Consider the following 18,387-nt stretch of genomic DNA (forward strand, 5'->3'; position numbering starts at 1 on the left):
CCACCTCCATCGCCCCACCTCCCCATCGCCCCACCCCCATCACCCCACCCCCATCACTCCACCTCCCCATCGCCCCACCTCCATCGCCCCACCTCCCCATCGCCCCACCTCCCCATCGCCCCACCCCCATCGCCCCACCTCCCCATCGCCCCACCTCCATCGACCCACCTCCCCATCGCCCCACCTCCCCATCGCCCCACCTCCATCGCCCCACCTCCCCATCGCCCCACCTCCATCACCCCACCCCCATCGCCCCACCTCCCCATCACCTCACCTCCCCATCGCCCCACCTCCATCGCCCCACCTCCCCATCGCCCCACCTCCCCATCGCCCCACCTCCCCATCACCCCACCTCCATCGCCCCACCTCCATCGCCCCGCCTCCCCATCGCCCCACCTCCATCGCCCCACCTCCCCATCGCCCCACCTCCATCGCCCCACCTCCCCATTGCCCCACCTCCATTGCCCCACCTCCATCGCCCCACCTCCATCGCCCCACCTCCCCATCGCCCCACCTCCATCGCCCCACCTCCCCTTGACCACATCCATCGCCCCACCTCCCCATCGCCCCACCTCCATCGCCCCACCTCCCCATCGCCCCACCTCCATCGCCCCACCTCCCCATCGCCCCACCTCCCCATCGCCCCACCTCCCCATCGCCCCACCTCCATCGCCCCACCTCCATCGCCCCACCTCCATATCGCCCCGCCTCCCCATTGCCCCACCTCAATCGCCCCAACTCCATCACCCCGCCTCCCCATCGCCCCGCCTCTCCATCGCCCCGCCCCCATCACCCCACCTCCATCGCCCCACCTCCATCGCCCCACCTCCATCGCCCCACCTCCATCGCCCCACCTCCCCATCGCCCCACCTCACCATCGCCCCACCTCCCCATCGCCCCGCCTCCCCATCGCCCCGCCTCCCCATCGCCCCGCCTCCATCGCCCCACTTCTATCGCCCCGCCTCCATCGCCCCACTTCTATCGCCCCACCTCCCCATCGCCCCACCTCCCCATCGCCCCACCTCCCCATGTCCCCACCTCCCCATCGCCCCACCTCCATCGCCCCACTTCTATCGCCCCACCTCCCCATCGCCCCACCTCCATCGCCCCACCTCCATATCGCCCCGACTCCCCATCGCCCCACCTCCATCGCCCAGCCCCCATCACCCCACCTCCATCGCCCCGCCTCTCCATCGCCCCGCCCCCATCACCCCACCTCCATCGCCCCACCTCCATCGCCCCACCTCCCCATCGCCCCACCTCCATCGCCCCGCCTCCCCATCGCCCCACCTCCCCATCACCCCACCTCCATCGCCCCACCTCCCCATCACCCCACCTCCCCATCGCCCCACCTCCCCATCACCCCACCTCCATCGCCCCGCCTCCCCATCACCCCACCTCCCCATCGCACCACCTCCATCGCCCCACCTCCCCATCGCCCCACCTCCCCATCGCCCCACCTCCATCGCCCCGCCTCCTCATCGCCCCACCTCCCCATCGCCCCACCTCCATCGCCCCACCTCCCCATCGCCCCACCTCCCCATCGCCCCACCTCCCCATCGCCCCGCCTCCCCATTGCCCCGCCTCCCCATCACCCCACCTCCATCGCCCCACCTCCATCGCCCCACCTCCATCGCCCCACCTCCCCATCGCCCCACCTCCCCATCGCCCCGCCTCCCCATCGCCCCGCCTCCCCATCGCCCCGCCTCCCAATCACCCCACCTCCATCGCCCCACCTCCCCATCGCCCCACCTCCATCGCCCCACCTCCCCATCGCCCCGCCTCCCCATCGCCCCGCCTCCCCATCGCCCCGGCTCCCCATCGCCCCGCCTCCCCATCGCCCCACCTCCCCATCGCCCCACCTCCCCATCGCCCCACCTCCCCATCACCCCACCTCCATCGCCCCACCTCCATCGCCCCACCTCGCCATCGCCCCACCTCCATCGCCCCACCTCCCCATCGCCCCACCTCCCAATCACCCCACCTCCATCGCCCCAACTCCATCGCCCCGCCTCCCCATCACCCCACCTCCATCACCCCACCTCCCCATCGCCCCACCTCCCCATCGCCCCACCTCCATCGCCCCACCTCCATCGCCCCGCCTCCCCATCGCCCCACCTCCATCGCCCCACCTCCCCATCGCCCCACCTCCATCGCCCCACCTCCATCGCCCCACCTCCCCATCGCCCCACCCCCATCACCCCACCCCCATCACCCCACCTCCCCATCGCCCCACCTCCATCGCCCCACCTCCCCATCGCCCCACCTCCCCATCGCCCCACCCCCATCACCCCACCTCCCCATCGCCCCACCTCCCCATCGCCCCACCTCCATCGCCCCACCTCCCCATCGCCCCACCTCCCCATCGCCCCACCTCCATCGCCCCACCTCCCCATCGCCCCACCTCCATCACCCCACCCCCATTGCCCCACCTCCCCATCACCCCACCTCCATCGCCCCACCTCCATCGCCCCACCTCCCCATCGCCGCACCTCCATAACCCCACCTCCCCATCGCCCCACCTCCCCATCACCCCACCTCCATCGCCCCACCTCCATCGCCCCGCCTCCCCATCGCCCCACCTCCATCGCCCCACCTCCCCATCGCCCCACCTCCCCATCGCCCCACCTCCATCGCCCCACCTCCCCATCGCCCTACCTCCATCGCCCCACCTCCATCGCCCCGCCTCCCCATCGCCCCACCTCCATCGCCCCACCTCCCCATCACCCCACCTCCCCATCGCCCCACCTCCCCATCGCCCCACCTCCATCGCCCCACCTCCATATCGCCCCGCCTCCCCATTGCCCCACCTCCATCGCCCCACCTCCCCATCGCCCCACCTCCATCGCCCCGCCTCCCCATCGCCCCACCTCCATCGCCCCGCCCCCATCACCCCACCTCCCCATCGCCCCACCTCCATCGCCCCGCCTCCCCATCGCCCCACCTCCCCATCACCCCACCTCCATCGCCCCACCTCCCCATCGCCCAACCTCCATCGCCCCGCCTCCCCATCGCCCCACCTCCCCATCGCCCCACCTCCATCGCCCCACCTCCCCATCGCCCCACCTCCATCGCCCCGCCTCCCCATCGCCCCGCCTCCCCATCGCCCCGCCTCCCCATCGCCCCGCCTCCCCATCACCCCACCTCCCCATCGCCCCACCTCCATCGCCCCACCTCCATCGCCCCACCTCCATCGCCCCGCCTCCCCATCGCCCCGCCTCCCCATCACCCCACCTCCCCATCGCCCCGCCTCCCCATCGCCCCGCCTCCCAATCACCCCACCTCCATCGCCCCACCTCCCCATCGCCCCACCTCCATCGCCCCACCTCCATCGCCCCACCTCCATCACCCCGCCTCCCCATCGCCCCACCTCCCCATCACCCCACCTCCATCGCCCCACCTCCCCATCGCCCCACCTCCCCATCGCCCCACCTCCCCATCGCCCCACCTCCATCGCCCCGCCTCCCCATCGCCCCACCTCCCCATCGCCCCACCTCCATCGCCCCACCTCCATCACCCCGCCTCCCCATCGCCCCACCTCCCCATCACCCCACCTCCATCGCCCCACCTCCATCACCCCGCCTCCCCATCGCCCCACCTCCCAATCACCCCACCTCCATCGCCCCACCTCCATCGCCCCACCTCCCCATCACCCCACCTCCATCGCCCCACCTCCATCGCCCCACCTCCATCACCCCGCCTCCCCATCGCCCCACCTCCCCATCACCCCACCTCCATCGCCCCACCTCCATCACCCCGCCTCCCCATCGCCCCACCTCCCAATCACCCCACCTCCATCGCCCCACCTCCCCATCACCCCGCCTCCCAATCACCCCACCTCCATCGCCCCACCTCCCCATCACCCCACCTCCATCGCCCCACCTCCCCATCACCCCGCCTCCCAATCACCCCACCTCCATCGCCCCACCTCCCCATCACCCCACCTCCATCGCCCCACCTCCCCATCACCCCACCTCCATCGCCCCACCTCCATCGCCCCACCTCCCCATCGCCCCACCTCCATCGCCCCACCTCCATCGCCCCACCTCCCCATCGCCCCACCTCCCCATCGCCCCACCTCCATCGCCCCACCTCCATCGCCCCACCTCCATCGCCCCACCTCCCCATCGCCCCACCTCCCATCGCCCCGCCTCCCCATCGCCCCACCTCCATCGCCGCACCTCCATCGCCCCACCTCCATCGCCCCACCTCCCCATCGCCCCACCTCCATCGCCCCACCTCCATCGCCCCACCTCCCCATCGCCCCACCTCCATCGCCCCGCCTCCCCATCGCCCCACCTCCATCGCCCCACCTCCATCGCCCCACCTCCCCATCGCCCCACCTCCCCATCGCCCCACCTCCATCGCCCCACCTCCCCATCGCCCCACCTCCATCGCCCCACCTCCCCATCGCCCCACCTCCATCGCCCCACCTCCATCACCCCACCTCCATCGCCCCACCCCTATTGCCCCGCCCCCATCGCCCCACCTCCCCATCACCCCACCTCCATCGCTCCACCTCCCCATCATTCCGCCTCCATCGCCCCGCCCCCATCGTCCCGCCTCCCCATCGCCCCACCTCCCCATCGCCCCACCTCCCCATCACCCCGCCTCCCCATCACCCCACCCCCATCGTCCCGCCTCCCCATCGCCCCACCTCCCCATCACCCCGCCTCCCCATCACCCCACCCCCATCGTCCCGCCTCCCCATCGCTCCACCTCCCCATCATTCCGCCTCCATCGCCCCGCCCCCATCGTCCCGCCTCCCCATCGCCCCACCTCCATCGCCCCACCTCCCCATCGCCCCGCCTCCCCATCACCTCGCCTCCATCGCCCCACCTCCCCATCGCCCCGCCTCCCCATCGCCCCGCCTCCCCATCACCTCGCCTCCATCGCCCCACCTCCATCGCCCCACCTCCATCGCCCCGCCTCCCCATCACCCCACTTCCATCGCCCCACCTCCATCGCCCCACCTCCATCGCCCCGCCTCCCCATCACCCCACTTCCATCGCCCCGCCTCCATCGCCCCGCCTCCCCATCACCCCGCCTTCCTCCGGATAAATGGCAGAGGGCAAATCCCATCGAGCCACTGGAGAGACGCCTTCGAGGAGGTGGAGCTGCGGGGCTGGGCCAATTAGTGAGATAATTCTCGGTTCCATTGTTCACTGTATTCTACATCTCCTTGGGGGTCAGGCAATAGCTGGATCGGGCGGCAGGGAAGGGGCATGTGATTGATGTCTTCACGGCCGGAGGCAGGAGAGGACGTGTTCCTACATTTGGTCACAATCCCATTTGGGGTCAGAGTGATGATCTTACCACAGGCTCAGAGTGAAGGCTACTATGTCAAGTGGTCTCTCTCCTCTCTCTCTTTCTCTCTCTCTTTCCCTCTCTCAATGTCGGGCAGCTACCTTATTCAGCCAGACGGGACACCATAGGGTAGGAGAAGGGGGACAAGATCATAGTTGTCAAGTCCGCATTGCCGCGGATGAAAATTGGTCAAAAACTCCGGAATAATTTGGGCTTCCCAGCGGCCGCTCTCTGCTGCCTCATTCGAGCGGCCATGCTCCACCCATCAGCCGAGGTGGTCAGTGTTGGAAGGCTATTCAACAATGGGAGGCTCTGCAGACACGCGCACTTAAAAAAGAAACACGACCTCAGGACTTTCCAAAGTGCTTTACAGCCAATGACGTACTTTTTAAAGTGTAGTCACTGCTGTAAAGTAGGAAACGCAGCAGCCAATTTGTGCACAGCAAGATCCCACGAACAGCAATGTGATAATGACCAGATAATTTGTTTTGGTGATGTTGGTTGAGGGATAAATATTGGCCCAGGATACCGGAGAGAACGCCCCTGATCTTCTTTGAAACAGTGCCTTGGGAGCTTTTACGTCCACCTGAGAGTGCAAACAGGGCCTCGGTTTAACGTCTCATCGGAAAGACGGCCCCTCCGACAGTGCAGAACTCCCTCAGTACTGCACTGGAGTGTCAGCCTGGATTTGGTGCTCAAGTCCCAGGAGTGGGACTCGGACCGATGACCTTATAACTCAGCAGGATAGTTATTAGGAAGCAGGAAGCTCAGTTAATTCTTTTCTCCTCCCGGCACATTGGCATTAGAAGTGGCTCCCACCCTTCACTGGGTCAGCCAAGTCAGCACGGGGTATCGAACCTGGTACCTCCCGGGGTCCTCGTGGCTCAGCTCTGCACACGACCGGCGAAGCAACGAGGAGAGCTCCCTCCCGCCTTGTTTCTATTCATCGCCGAGTTGCCAGACAGCATCTCGAGCTGTCTCCAACTAATAGCTATGGTGTATGTGCCCAGGCGGGAACGTGTGTGTGGAATGTGTGGCCCGCTCGTGGGGGAGGCAGCGTTTGTGTACACTGGGTTCATCTGATGCAATACGACTGAAACATCAGGTCATGCAGACCTGCGGCTCCTCACCCGCCCTGTGTCTACAAGAGAAGACTGGACATTAATTCAGGTGACTTTCCCTTCATAGTGTAACAGTGGAGAGAACCAATCAGTCCAACGACAGCAACAAAAACTTGCATTCATCATAGAATCATAGAATGGTTACAGCACAGAAGGAGGCCATTTGGCCCATCGAGCCCATGCCGGCTCTTTGTCGGAGCAATCCAGTTAGTCCCATTCCCCCGCTCTTTCCTCATAGCCCTGCAAATTTTTTCCCTTCAAGTATTTATCCAATTCCTTTTTGAAAACCACAATTGAATCTGCCTCCACCACCCCCTCGGGCAGTGCATTCCAGATCATAACTACTCGCTGCGTAAAAATGTTTTTCCTCATGTCGCCTTCGGTTCTATTGCCAATCACCTTAAATCTGTGTCCTTTGGTTCTCGACCCTTCCGCCAATGGGAACAGTTTCTCTTTATTTACTTTATCTAAGCCCTTCATGATTTTGAACATTTCTATCAAATCCTCTTAACCTTCTCTGCTCTACCACCTCCCCAATTTCCTACCCAAGCCAATAGATTGCCTCCAATTCCATGTGCTCTCATTTTTGTTAACAGTCTCTGATATGGAACCTTATCGAATGCCTTCTGGAAGTCCATACTAATAACATCCATAGACACTCCCTTATCTACCACATTAGTTACCTCCTCAAAAAATTCAAATAGGTTCGTTAGACGTGCTGGCTCTCTCTGGTCAGTTCATGTTTGTCCAAACATGATAATCCTTTTCGTAATTCATCACTGATGAGTTGGTCAGGCATTGTTGTAAAATAAATCCTTCCTATGGACCCAAGAGGAGCAGGAATGCTCCCCTGAAACCACAGGCATCTCGAGCACCTATTCCCACGCCCCCCCCCCCCACCCACCCCCATAGGCCCCTTCAATCCCCACTCCCGGGGCTTACCTGAGGATATGAGAGGACACGGAGTAGATTGTAGGGATATGAGAGGACACAGAGAAGACTCCATGCATGTGAGAGGAAACAGAGCAGATCCAGGCATATGAGGGAACATGGAGCAGATTCCAGATATATTAGAGGACAAGTCACTGATTTCAAAGATATTAGAGGTCACGGAGCTGATTCCAGAGATATTAGACGGCACAGAACAGATTCAGGGATATGAGAGGACACAGAACAAATTCAGGGATATGAAAGGACACAGAACAGATTCAGGGATATGAAAGGACACAGAACAGATTCAGGGATATGAAAGGACACAGAACAGATTCAGGGATATGAAAGGACACAGAACAGATTCAGGGATATGAAAGGACACAGAACAGATTCAGGGATATGAGAGGACACAGAACAGATTCAGGGATATGAGAGGACACAGAACAGATTCAGGGATATGAAAGGACACAGAACAGATTCAGGGATATGAAAGGACACAGAACAGATTCAGGGATATGAAAGGACACAGAACAGATTCAGGGATATGAGAGGACACAGAACAGATTCAGGGATATGAGAGGACACAGAACAGATTCAGGGATATGAAAGGACACAGAACAGATTCAGGGATATGAAAGGACACAGAACAGATTCAGGGATATGAGAGGACACAGAACAGATTCAGGGATATGAGAGGACACAGAACAGATTCAGGGATATGAGAGGACACAGAACAGATTCAGGGATATGAAAGGACACAGAACAGATTCAGGGATATGAAAGGACACAGAACAGATTCAGGGATATGAAAGGACACAGAACAGATTCAGGGATATGAGAGGACACAGAACAGATTCAGGGATATGAAAGGACACAGAACAGATTCAGGGATATGAAAGGACACAGAACAGAACTCATTGAATGTTCCACCATTCAACGAGATCATGGTGGATCTGTGACCTAACTCCATATACCCCCCTTAGTCCCATATCCCTTAATACCTTTGGTTAACAAAAATCTATCAATCTCAGATTTATAATTAACAATTGAGCTAGCATCAACTGCCGTTTGAGGAAGAGAGTTCCAAACTTCTACCACCCTTTGTGTGTAGAAGTGTTTCCTAACTTCACTCCTGAAAGTCCAGGATCTAATTTTTAGGCTCTGTCCCCTAGTCCTAGACTCCCCAACCAGTGGAAATAGTTTCTCTCTATCTATCCTATCAGTTCCCCTTAATATCTTGAAAACTTCGATCAAATCACCCCTTAATCTTCTAAATTCCAGGGAACACAACCCTAGTTTGTGTAATCGCTCCTCGTAATTTAACCCTTGGAGTCCAGGTATCATTCCAGTAAATCTACAACGCACTCACTCCAAGGCCAATATATCCTTACTAAGGTGCGGTGCCCAGAACTGAAGAGAGTACTCCAGGTGTGTCTAACCAGGACTTTGTGTAGCTGTAGCATAATTTCTACCCCCTTGTATTCTAGTCCTCTAGATATAAAGGCCAGCATTCCATTAGCCTTTTTGATTATTTTTGTACCAGCCCATGACATTTTAATGATCTATGCACATGGACCTCTAACTCTCTGACATGATAAGGTGCTATATAAATGCAAGTGCTACCTTATCTCCCTTACTTTCTTCTTTCATTTTTCACTAGTGAGCCTAAACAGTGAATGTCAGGAGGCTATTCAACCATGGGAGAGTGGAGCCCCACGCTGTCAACCAACACCCACATGTGGACGCTCTCGAGCAAGATTTACTGGATGTTGTTCTCCCTCTCTAGCGTACAGGTGCTGAAGCCAGTTGAGGGCCTCCCTGTTACTGCCCAGGCTGCGATCAGCACAGAGCGGGCAGCGCCGAAAGTGCTGCCATCAATCGGTGAAGCCACGCATTCACTTGCCGCCTGATGATTTATTTTCCTTGCTAGCAGATGTGTTCAAACATCACTCCAGTACGGAGCAGTTCAGTCGCAGACACGAAGAGGGAAGTGTTTTGTTTTGACAACAGCATAAATATTTGATTTAGTTGAACATTAATGAGTGTTGTGTGAAGGGTCATTTCCATTAAAGCCCACTCCAGGCTGAAGCTGGTGTGCCAGCTTGGCTCAGTCAGTCAGTCAGACGGACCACCCGGCATCGGACCACTAGGCACCGGACACGACAACGGCAAAACACCAAGCCCAGTCGACCCTGCAAGGTCCTCCTTACTAACATCTGGGGACTTGTGCCAAAATTGGGAGAGCTGTCCCACAGACTAGTCAAGCAACAGCCTGACATAGCCATACTCACAGAATCATATCTTTCAGCCAACGTCCCAGACTCTTCCATCACCATCCCTGGATATGTCCTGTCCCACCGGCAGGACAGACCCACCAGAGGTGGCGGTACAGTGATATACAGTCAGGAGGGAGTGGCCCTGGGAGTCCTCAACATTGACTCTGGACCCCATGAAATCTCATGGCATCAGGTCAAACATGGGCAAGGAAACCTCCTGCTGATTACCACCGACCGTCCTCCCTCAGCTGATGAATCAGTCCTCCTCCATGTTGAACACCACTTGGAGGAAGCACTGAGGGTAGCAAGGGCACAAAATGTACTCTGGGTGGGGGACTTCAATGTCCATCACCAAGAGTGGCTCGGTAGCACCACTACTGACCGAGCTGGCCGAGTCCTGAAGGCCATAGCTGCTAGACTGGGCCTGCGGCAGGTGGTGAGCGAACCAACACGAGGGAAAAACTTACTTGACCTCGTCCTCACCAATCTACCTGTCGCAAATGCATCTGTCCATGACAGTATTGGTAGGAGTGACCACCGCACAGTCCTCGTGGAGATGAAATCCCGTCTTCGCACTGAGGACACCATCCAACGTGTTGTGTGGCACTACCACCGTGCTAAATGGGATAGATTCAGAACAGATCTAGCAGCTCAAAACTGGGCATCCATGAGGCGCTGTGGGCCATCAGCAGCAGCAGAATTGTATTCCAGCACAATCTGTAACCTCATGGCCCGGCATATTCCTCACTCTACCATTACCAACAAGCCAGGGGATCAACCCTGGTTCAATGAGGAGTGTAGAAGAGCATGCCAGGAGCAGCACCAGGCGTACCTAAAAATGAGGTGCCAACCTGGTGAAGCTACAACTCAGGACTACATGCATGCTAAACAGCGGAAGCAACATGCTATAGACAGAGCTAAGCGATTCAACAACCAACGGATCAGATCAAAGCTCTGCAGTCCTGCCACATCCAGTCGTGAATGGTGGTGGACAATTAAACAACTAACGGGAGGAGGAGGCTCTGCAAACATCCCCATTCTCAATGATGGCGGAGTCCAGCACGTGAGTGCAAAAGACAAGGCTGAAGCGTTTGCAACCATCTTCAGCCAGAAGTGCCGAGTGGATAATCCATCTCAGCCTCCTCCCGATATCCCCACCATCACGGAAGCCAGTCTTCGGCCAATTCGATTCACTCCACGTGATATCAAGAAACGGCTGAGTGCACTGGATACAGCAAAGGCTATGGGCCCCGACAACATCCCAGCTGTAGTGCTGAAGACTTGTGCTCCAGAACTAGCTGCGCCTCTAGCCAAGCTGTTCCAGTACAGCTACAACACTGGCATCCACCGACAATGTGGAAAATTGCCCAGGTATGTCCTGGGCAATTTTCCGCCCCATCAGTCTACTCTCAATCATCAGCAAAGTGATGGAAGGTGTCGTCGACAGTGCTATCAAGCGGCACTTACTCACCAATAACCTGCTCACCGATGCTCAGTTTAGGTTCCGCCAGGACCACTCGGCTCCAGACCTCATTACAGCCTTGGTCCAAACATGGACAAAAGAGCTGAATTCCAGAGGTGAGGTGAGAGTGACTGCCCTTGACATCAAGGCAGCATTTGACCGAGTGTGGCACCAAGGAGCCCTAGTAAAATTGAAGTCAATGGGAATCAGGGGGAAAACTCTCCAGTGGCTGGAGTCATACCTGGCACAAAGGAAGATGGTAGTGGTTGTTGGAGGCCAGTCATCTCAGCCCCAGGACATTGCTGCAGGAGTTCCTCAGGGCAGTGTCCTTGGCCCAACCATCTTCAGCTGCTTCATCAATGACCTTCCCTCCATCATAAGGTCAGAAATGGGGATGTTCGCTGATGACTGCACAGTGTTCAGTTCCATTCGCAACCCCTCAGATAATGAAGCAGTCCGAGCCTGCATGCAGCAAGACCTGGACAACATCCAGGCTTGGGCTCATAAGTGGCAAGTAACATTCGCGCCAGATAAGTGCCAGGCAATGACCATCTCCAACAAGAGAGAGTCTAACCACCTCCCCTTGACATTCAACGGCATTACCATCGCCGAATCCCCCACCATCAACATCCTGGGGGTCACCATTGACCAGAAACTTAACTGGACCAGCCATATAAATACTGTGGCTACGAGAGCAGGTCAGAGGCTGGGTATTCTGCGGCGAGTGACTCACCTCCTGACTCCCCAAAGCCTTTCCACCATCTGCAAGGCACAAGTCAGGAGTGTGATGGAATACTCTCCACTTGCCTGGATGAGTGCAGCTCCAACAACACTCAAGAAGCTCGACACCATCCAAGATAAAGCAGCCCGCTTGATTGGCACCCCATCCACCACCCTAAACATTCACTCCCTTCACCACCGGCGCACTGTGGCTGCAGTGTGTACCATCCACAGGATGCACTGCAGCAACTCGCCAAGGCTTCTTCGACAGCACCTCCCAAACCTGCGACCTCTACCACCTGGAAGGACAAGGGCAGCAGGCGCATGGGAACAACACCACCTGCACGTTCCCCTCCAAGTCACACACCATCCCGACTTGGAAATATATCGCCGTTCCTTCATTGTCGCTGGGTCAAAATCCTGGAACTCCCTTCCTAACAGCATTGTGGGAGAACCGTCACCACACGGACTGCAGCGGTTCAAGAAGGCGGCTCACCACCACCTTCTCGAGGGCAATTAGGGATGGGCAATAAATGCCGGCCTTGCCAGCGACGCCCACATCCCGTGAACGAATAAATTACTCTTGCCTCTGAGTCAGAAGGTGATAGGTTTGATCAGATAAGGGTAAATGGCATGCAGATCTGGGTACCCCCATTATAGGAAGGATATCAGAGTTGCAGAAAGAGGTTCACTAAAATGATACCGGGAATGAGAGGTTACAATTATAGGAACAGGAGTAGGCCATACAGCCCACTCAATCCTGTTCTGCCATTCAATTAGATGCTGGCTGATCTGCATCTCAACTCCATTCACACACTTTTGCTCCATATCCCTTGATAACCTTACCTAACAGAAATCTATCAATCTCAGACTTGAAAATTTCAATGGTCCCAGTATCGATTTTGGGGGAGAGAGTTCCAGATTTCCAATACCCTTTGAGTGAAGAAGTGCTTCCTGACATCACCCCTGAACAGCCTCGCTCTCATTTTAAGGTTTTAAAGAAAGACTTGCATTGATATAGCACCTTTCACAAGCTCAGGACATCCCAAAGCGCTTTACAACCAATTAAGTACTTTTTTGAAATGTAGCCTCTGTTACACTGTAATGCAGGAAATGCAGCAGCCAATTTGCGCAAAGCAAGGTGCCACAGAGAGCAATGTGAAAATGTTAACATGCAGGTATAGCAAGCAATTAGGAAGGCAAATGGTATGTTAGCCTTTATTGCAAGGGGGCTGGAGTATAAAAGTGAGGAGGCCTTGTTGCAATTATATAGGGCTTTGGTGAAACCTCACCTGGAGTACTGTGTACAGTTTTGGTCTCCTTACCTAAGGAAGAATATACTTGCCTTAGAGGGGGGTGCAATGCAGGTTCACTAGATTGATTCTTGGGATGAGAGGTTTGTCCGATGAGGAGAAATTATGTAGAATGGGCCTATATTCTCTGGAGTTTAGAAGAACAAGAGGTGATCTCATTGATATTTATAAAATTCTTAAAGAGCTTGACAGGGTAGATGCTGAGAGGCTGTTCCTCCTAGCCTGAGAGTCTAGAACTAGGGGTTGTACGACGGAGGTCACCAGTTACGGTTATTGGCTTAGTACAAAGAGGAGAAGAGTCAATTCTCTCTTAATTCTCAATTCGCTTTATTAACGTTGTTAGATCATATACATATAGCTTATACGTCTGGTTAGATATAGGCATGCAGTTTACAGCAGGTTATACAGTTTTATACCCAAACTAGGATTTAAACGCACACCCACCAGGTTTCTCTGACACTCCCTGAGTGGTCACAGAATAGAAAGGATATTATATTACCCGGAAAGGAGAGCTGACGCTGGCCAGGCGTTCCGTTCTCTCTCTCTTGACGTAGTCTCTACGTCCCTGACGTAGGGTCTCCCACTTCCGCGATGGTTAGTCTCTGGAGTTTCGCACACACTGGCACCAAGCCTGCAATTCTTCATTCTTATTCCCAAGTCTTATCTCTTCGAGCTTTGTTGTCTTTCTCCTGTTGGCTTAGATTTGCTTGAGTGGTCGGTGTCATCCCCTGATTGGCTCTGTTCCAAGGGGTTAGGTAGCATTACCTCATTACTCCTTTTCTAAATAAGGACTGGTGTCTCATCACAGCCCCTTTGTCCCTTAGAAGCTTAGCTAATTCAAACCGGTTCCGGCCAGCTCAGACCAGTGACTGAACTCCAGGTCACTTCAGTTCAAAAGTTACTTTTGCCTGAGTGTTAGCAATTCGGAATAAACTCAGTAGTTTTTTTTGCAGCCCTTGGCCAACAGGGTCATAGTCTCAAGATAAGAGGTCGGCCATTTAGGACCGAGATGAGGAAAAATTTCTTCACTCAGAGGGTTGTGAATCTTTGGAATTCTCTACCCCAGAGGGCTGTGGATGCTCAGTCGTTGAGTATATTCAAGACTGAGATCGATAGATTTTTGGACACTAAGGGAATCAAGGGATATGGGGATCGGGCGGGAAAGTAGAGTTGAGGTCGAAGACCAGCCATGTTCTTATTGAATGGTGGAGTAGGTTCAGAGGGCCGTATGGCCTACTCCTGCTCCTATTTCTTACGTTCTTATGGTCTTATAATGACCAAATAATGTTTTTTTGGTGATGTTGGGTTAAGGGATAAATATTGGCCAGGGCATGGAGAGGCCTCCCTTGCTGTTCTTCGAAATAATGCCATGGGATCTTTTACGTCAACCTGAGAAGGCAGACAGGGCCTCCATTTATTGTCTCATGTAAAATACGGCACCTCCAACAGTGCAGCACTCTCTCAGTACTGCACTGAAGTGTCAGCCCAGATTTTGTGTTCGAGTCTCTGGAGTGAGAACATAGCAACATTGGAACATAGGAACAGGAGTAGGCCATTCAATCCTTTGAGCCTATTCCGCAATTAAATTATATTATGGCCGATCTGTATCTTAACTCCATCTACCCACTTTGGTTTCATAACTCTTAATAGCCTTTCCAAACAAAAATCTATCAATTTCAGTATTAAAATTTTCAATCTACCCCAGCCTCAACAGCTTTGGGGGAGAGAGTTCCAGATTTCCATTAACCTTTGTATGAAGAAGTATTCCCTGACATCACCCCTGAATGGCCTAGCTCTAATTTTAAGGGTATTCCCCCTTGTTCTGGACTCTTCCACCAGAGGAAATAGTTTCTCTCTATCTACCCTATCAACTCCTTTAATCATCTTAAACACCTCAATTAGATCACTCCTTAATCTTCTATATTCAAGGGAATACAAGCCTAGTCTATGTCCATGTCCTCATAATTTAATCTTTTTAGCCCCGGTATCATTCTGGTCAATCTGCGCTGCACCCCCTCCAAGGCCAATATATCCTTCCTGAGGTGTGGTGCCCAGAACTGAACACAGTCTCCAGATGGGGTCATACCAGAGCTTTATATAACAGTAACATAACTTCCACCCCTTTGTATTCCAGCCCTCTTGAGACAATGGCCATCATTCCATTAGTCTTTTAAATTATTTTTTGTACCTCTCCACTAGCTTTTAGTGATTTCTGTACTTGAATCCCTAAATCTCTCTGCTCATCTACAGTTTCTAGCTTCTCGCCATTTAGAAATCTATCTGATACATCTTTCTTAGGTCCAAAGTGATGACCTCACACTTCCCCACATTGAACTCCACCTGCCACAGTTTTGCTCACTCATTTAATCTATTAATGTCCCTTTGCAACTTTCCTCTCCCATCTACATTATTAACTGTGCTAACTAACTTGGTGTCGTCAGCAAACTTGTATATGTGGCTCTCTATTCCTTCATCTAAGTCATTTATAAATATAGTGAAAAGCTGAGACCCCAGTACAGATCCCTGGGAGACACCACTAGTCACATCTGCCAATTAGAGTACATACCCATTATTCCTACTCTCTGTCTCCCACTTCCTAATCAATTCCCTACCCATGTCAATAGATTGCCTCAATTCCATGCGCTCTCATTTTTGTTAACGGTCTCTGATGTGGAATCTTATCGATTGCCTTCTGTAAGTCCTTATAACTAACATCCATAGACACTCCCTTATCTACCACATTAGTTACCTCAAATTATTCAACTAGGTTCGTAAGACATGACTTACCTGTTACAAATCCATGCTGGTTCTCTCTGATCAGTTCATGTTTGTCCAAGTGCTCAGTCACTCTGTCCCTAATAATAGATTTTAGTAACTTCCCCACAACAGACGTTAGACTAATAGGCCTATAATTTCCTAGTTTATCTCTCTTACCCATTGGCAATTTACCAATCCAAGGGGACAATTGTTGAATTGACAGCGTTTTGGAAGATCATCCGCACCGACTTCTTTTAATACCTGGGGTGGAAACCGTCAGGTCCTGGAGACTTGTCTGCCTTTAGTCTCATTATTTTCTCGATTACCATTTTTTTACTTATATTAAATCGAGTAGATTCTTCCCCTTGATTTATTTTTATTTTTCCTTGTATTTCTGGTACTTTATCCTCATCCTCCACTGTGAAGACCAATACAAATTAAGTATTTAGCAGGCTATTTCCTGATTTTTAATTACAGCATCAACTGCTTCTGTCTTTAAGGCACCCACATTACTCTTAGCCAGTCACTCTTAATATTCTTGTAAAATCCTATAGTGTTGTCCTTGATCTCCCTCGCAAGTTTTTTCTCATATTCCCTTTCTGCAGCTCTCAGTATCCCCTTGCTGTTCTTTATATCTCTCCCAGCCTGCGGAATCTCTACTGTTCTTTGCAGTCATATAAGCCCTTTCTTTTAGTTTTATACCATCTCTCACTTCTCTTGTTGACCAAGGTTATTTAATTATACAAGTAGAGCTCTTGCTCTTTAGGAGTATGCACAGGTCTTGTATTGTGCCAAATACTTTTTTGAACACCTCCCATTGTTTGTCTGTAGTTTTATCTGTTAATAGTTCTGCCCAGTCTACTGTGCTCAATTTCCCTTCAAAGTCCACCTTACCCAAATTTAAAACCTTGGTTCGTGACTCACCCTTCTCCCTCTCAAACCTAAAATCGAATTAAATCATGTTATGGTCATTGTTAGCTAGGTATTCCCTTACCGTTAGATTGTTGACTAATTCAGGCTCATTACTCATCACTGAATCTAATATTGCCTGTTCTCTTGTTACATAGAATTGAATAGAATGTACAGCTGAGAAACAGGCCATTCGGCCCAACAGGTCAATGCCAGTATTTATGCTCCACACGAGCCTCCTCCCACCTTTCTTCATCTAACCCTATCAGCAAACCCTTCTATTCCTTTCTCCTTCGTGTGTTTATCTAACTTCCCCTTAAATGCATCTATGCTGTTCGCCTCAGCTACTCCTTGTGGTAATGATTCCACATTCTAACCACTCTCTGGGTAAAGAAGTTTCCCCTGAATTCCCTATTGGATTTATTCGTGATTATCTTACATTTATGGCCCCTAGATCTGGTCTGCCCGCAAATGGAAACACCTCCTCTATGTTTACCCTATCAGACCTTTTCATAATCTTAATGCCCTCTATCAGGTCACCCCTCAGTCTTTTTTTTTCTACAGAAAAGAGCCCCAGTCTGTTCAATCTTTCCTGATAGGTATAACCTCACAGTTCTGGTATCATCCTAGTAAATTTGTTTTGCACCTTCTCCAGCGCCTCTATAATCTTCGATAACATGGAGACCAGAACGGTTCACAGTACTCCAAGTGTGGTCTAACCAAGGTTCTAGACAAGTTTAACATAACTTCCTTGCTTTTCAATTCTATCCCTCTTATCCCTCTTGAGATGAACCCCAGTGGTACGTTGGCTTTTTTTATGACCCTGTGTCGCTACTTTTAGTGATTTGTGTATCTGCACCCCCAGAAGGTTCCTGTTGGTTCAAGAAAGCTGTCTCACAAAACTCCAGAAATTCACTGCCTCTGGGACTCGAGCTGTTCTGCCTCTCCCGGTCTATGTGAAAATCAGTCTCCCGTTATAACCACACTGTTTTTGCAACAAGCTTCTCTGATCTCTGTGTTTATACATCTCGTTCCTTTATCACTGCTATCAGGAGGTATGTCGACAACTCCCACCAAAGTCTTGTATCCTTTTCTATTCCTCAATTCTACCCAGAGTGTTTCTACTGCCTGCTCACCTTTACTGATATCCCCTCTTTCCAATGCTGTAATAGTGTCCTTTTTCAATATTGCTACTCCTCCTTTTCCAATTTCCCCGTCCTTTCTAAAGACCTTATAACCTGGTAGATTTATCTCCCAGTCACGCCCAGCTTGTAGCCAAGTCTCAGTGATGGCCACTACATCATACCCTTTAAGCCAAATCTGTGCTTCTAATTTGTTTGTTTTATTTTTTATGCCACGTGCATCAGTGTAAAGAACTCTTGTTTAGGCATCAGAGTCTACCCTGCCCTTTTGCCCTGATGCTGTTTTTCTCACAGATTTTAACTTATCACACTCCTTGTTTCTCATTACTCCTGTTGTATTTTTATCAGTTATTTTATTATTATTTGTTTCTGGACCTGAAGTATTTATATTACCTTTAACTCTATTGATGATCTGGACTTTGCTCTCATCCCTTTTTCTTATCTTTA

This window comes from Heptranchias perlo, chromosome 5, assembly GCF_035084215.1.
Source record: "Heptranchias perlo isolate sHepPer1 chromosome 5, sHepPer1.hap1, whole genome shotgun sequence".
NCBI classification, from domain to species: Eukaryota; Metazoa; Chordata; class Chondrichthyes; order Hexanchiformes; family Hexanchidae; genus Heptranchias; species Heptranchias perlo.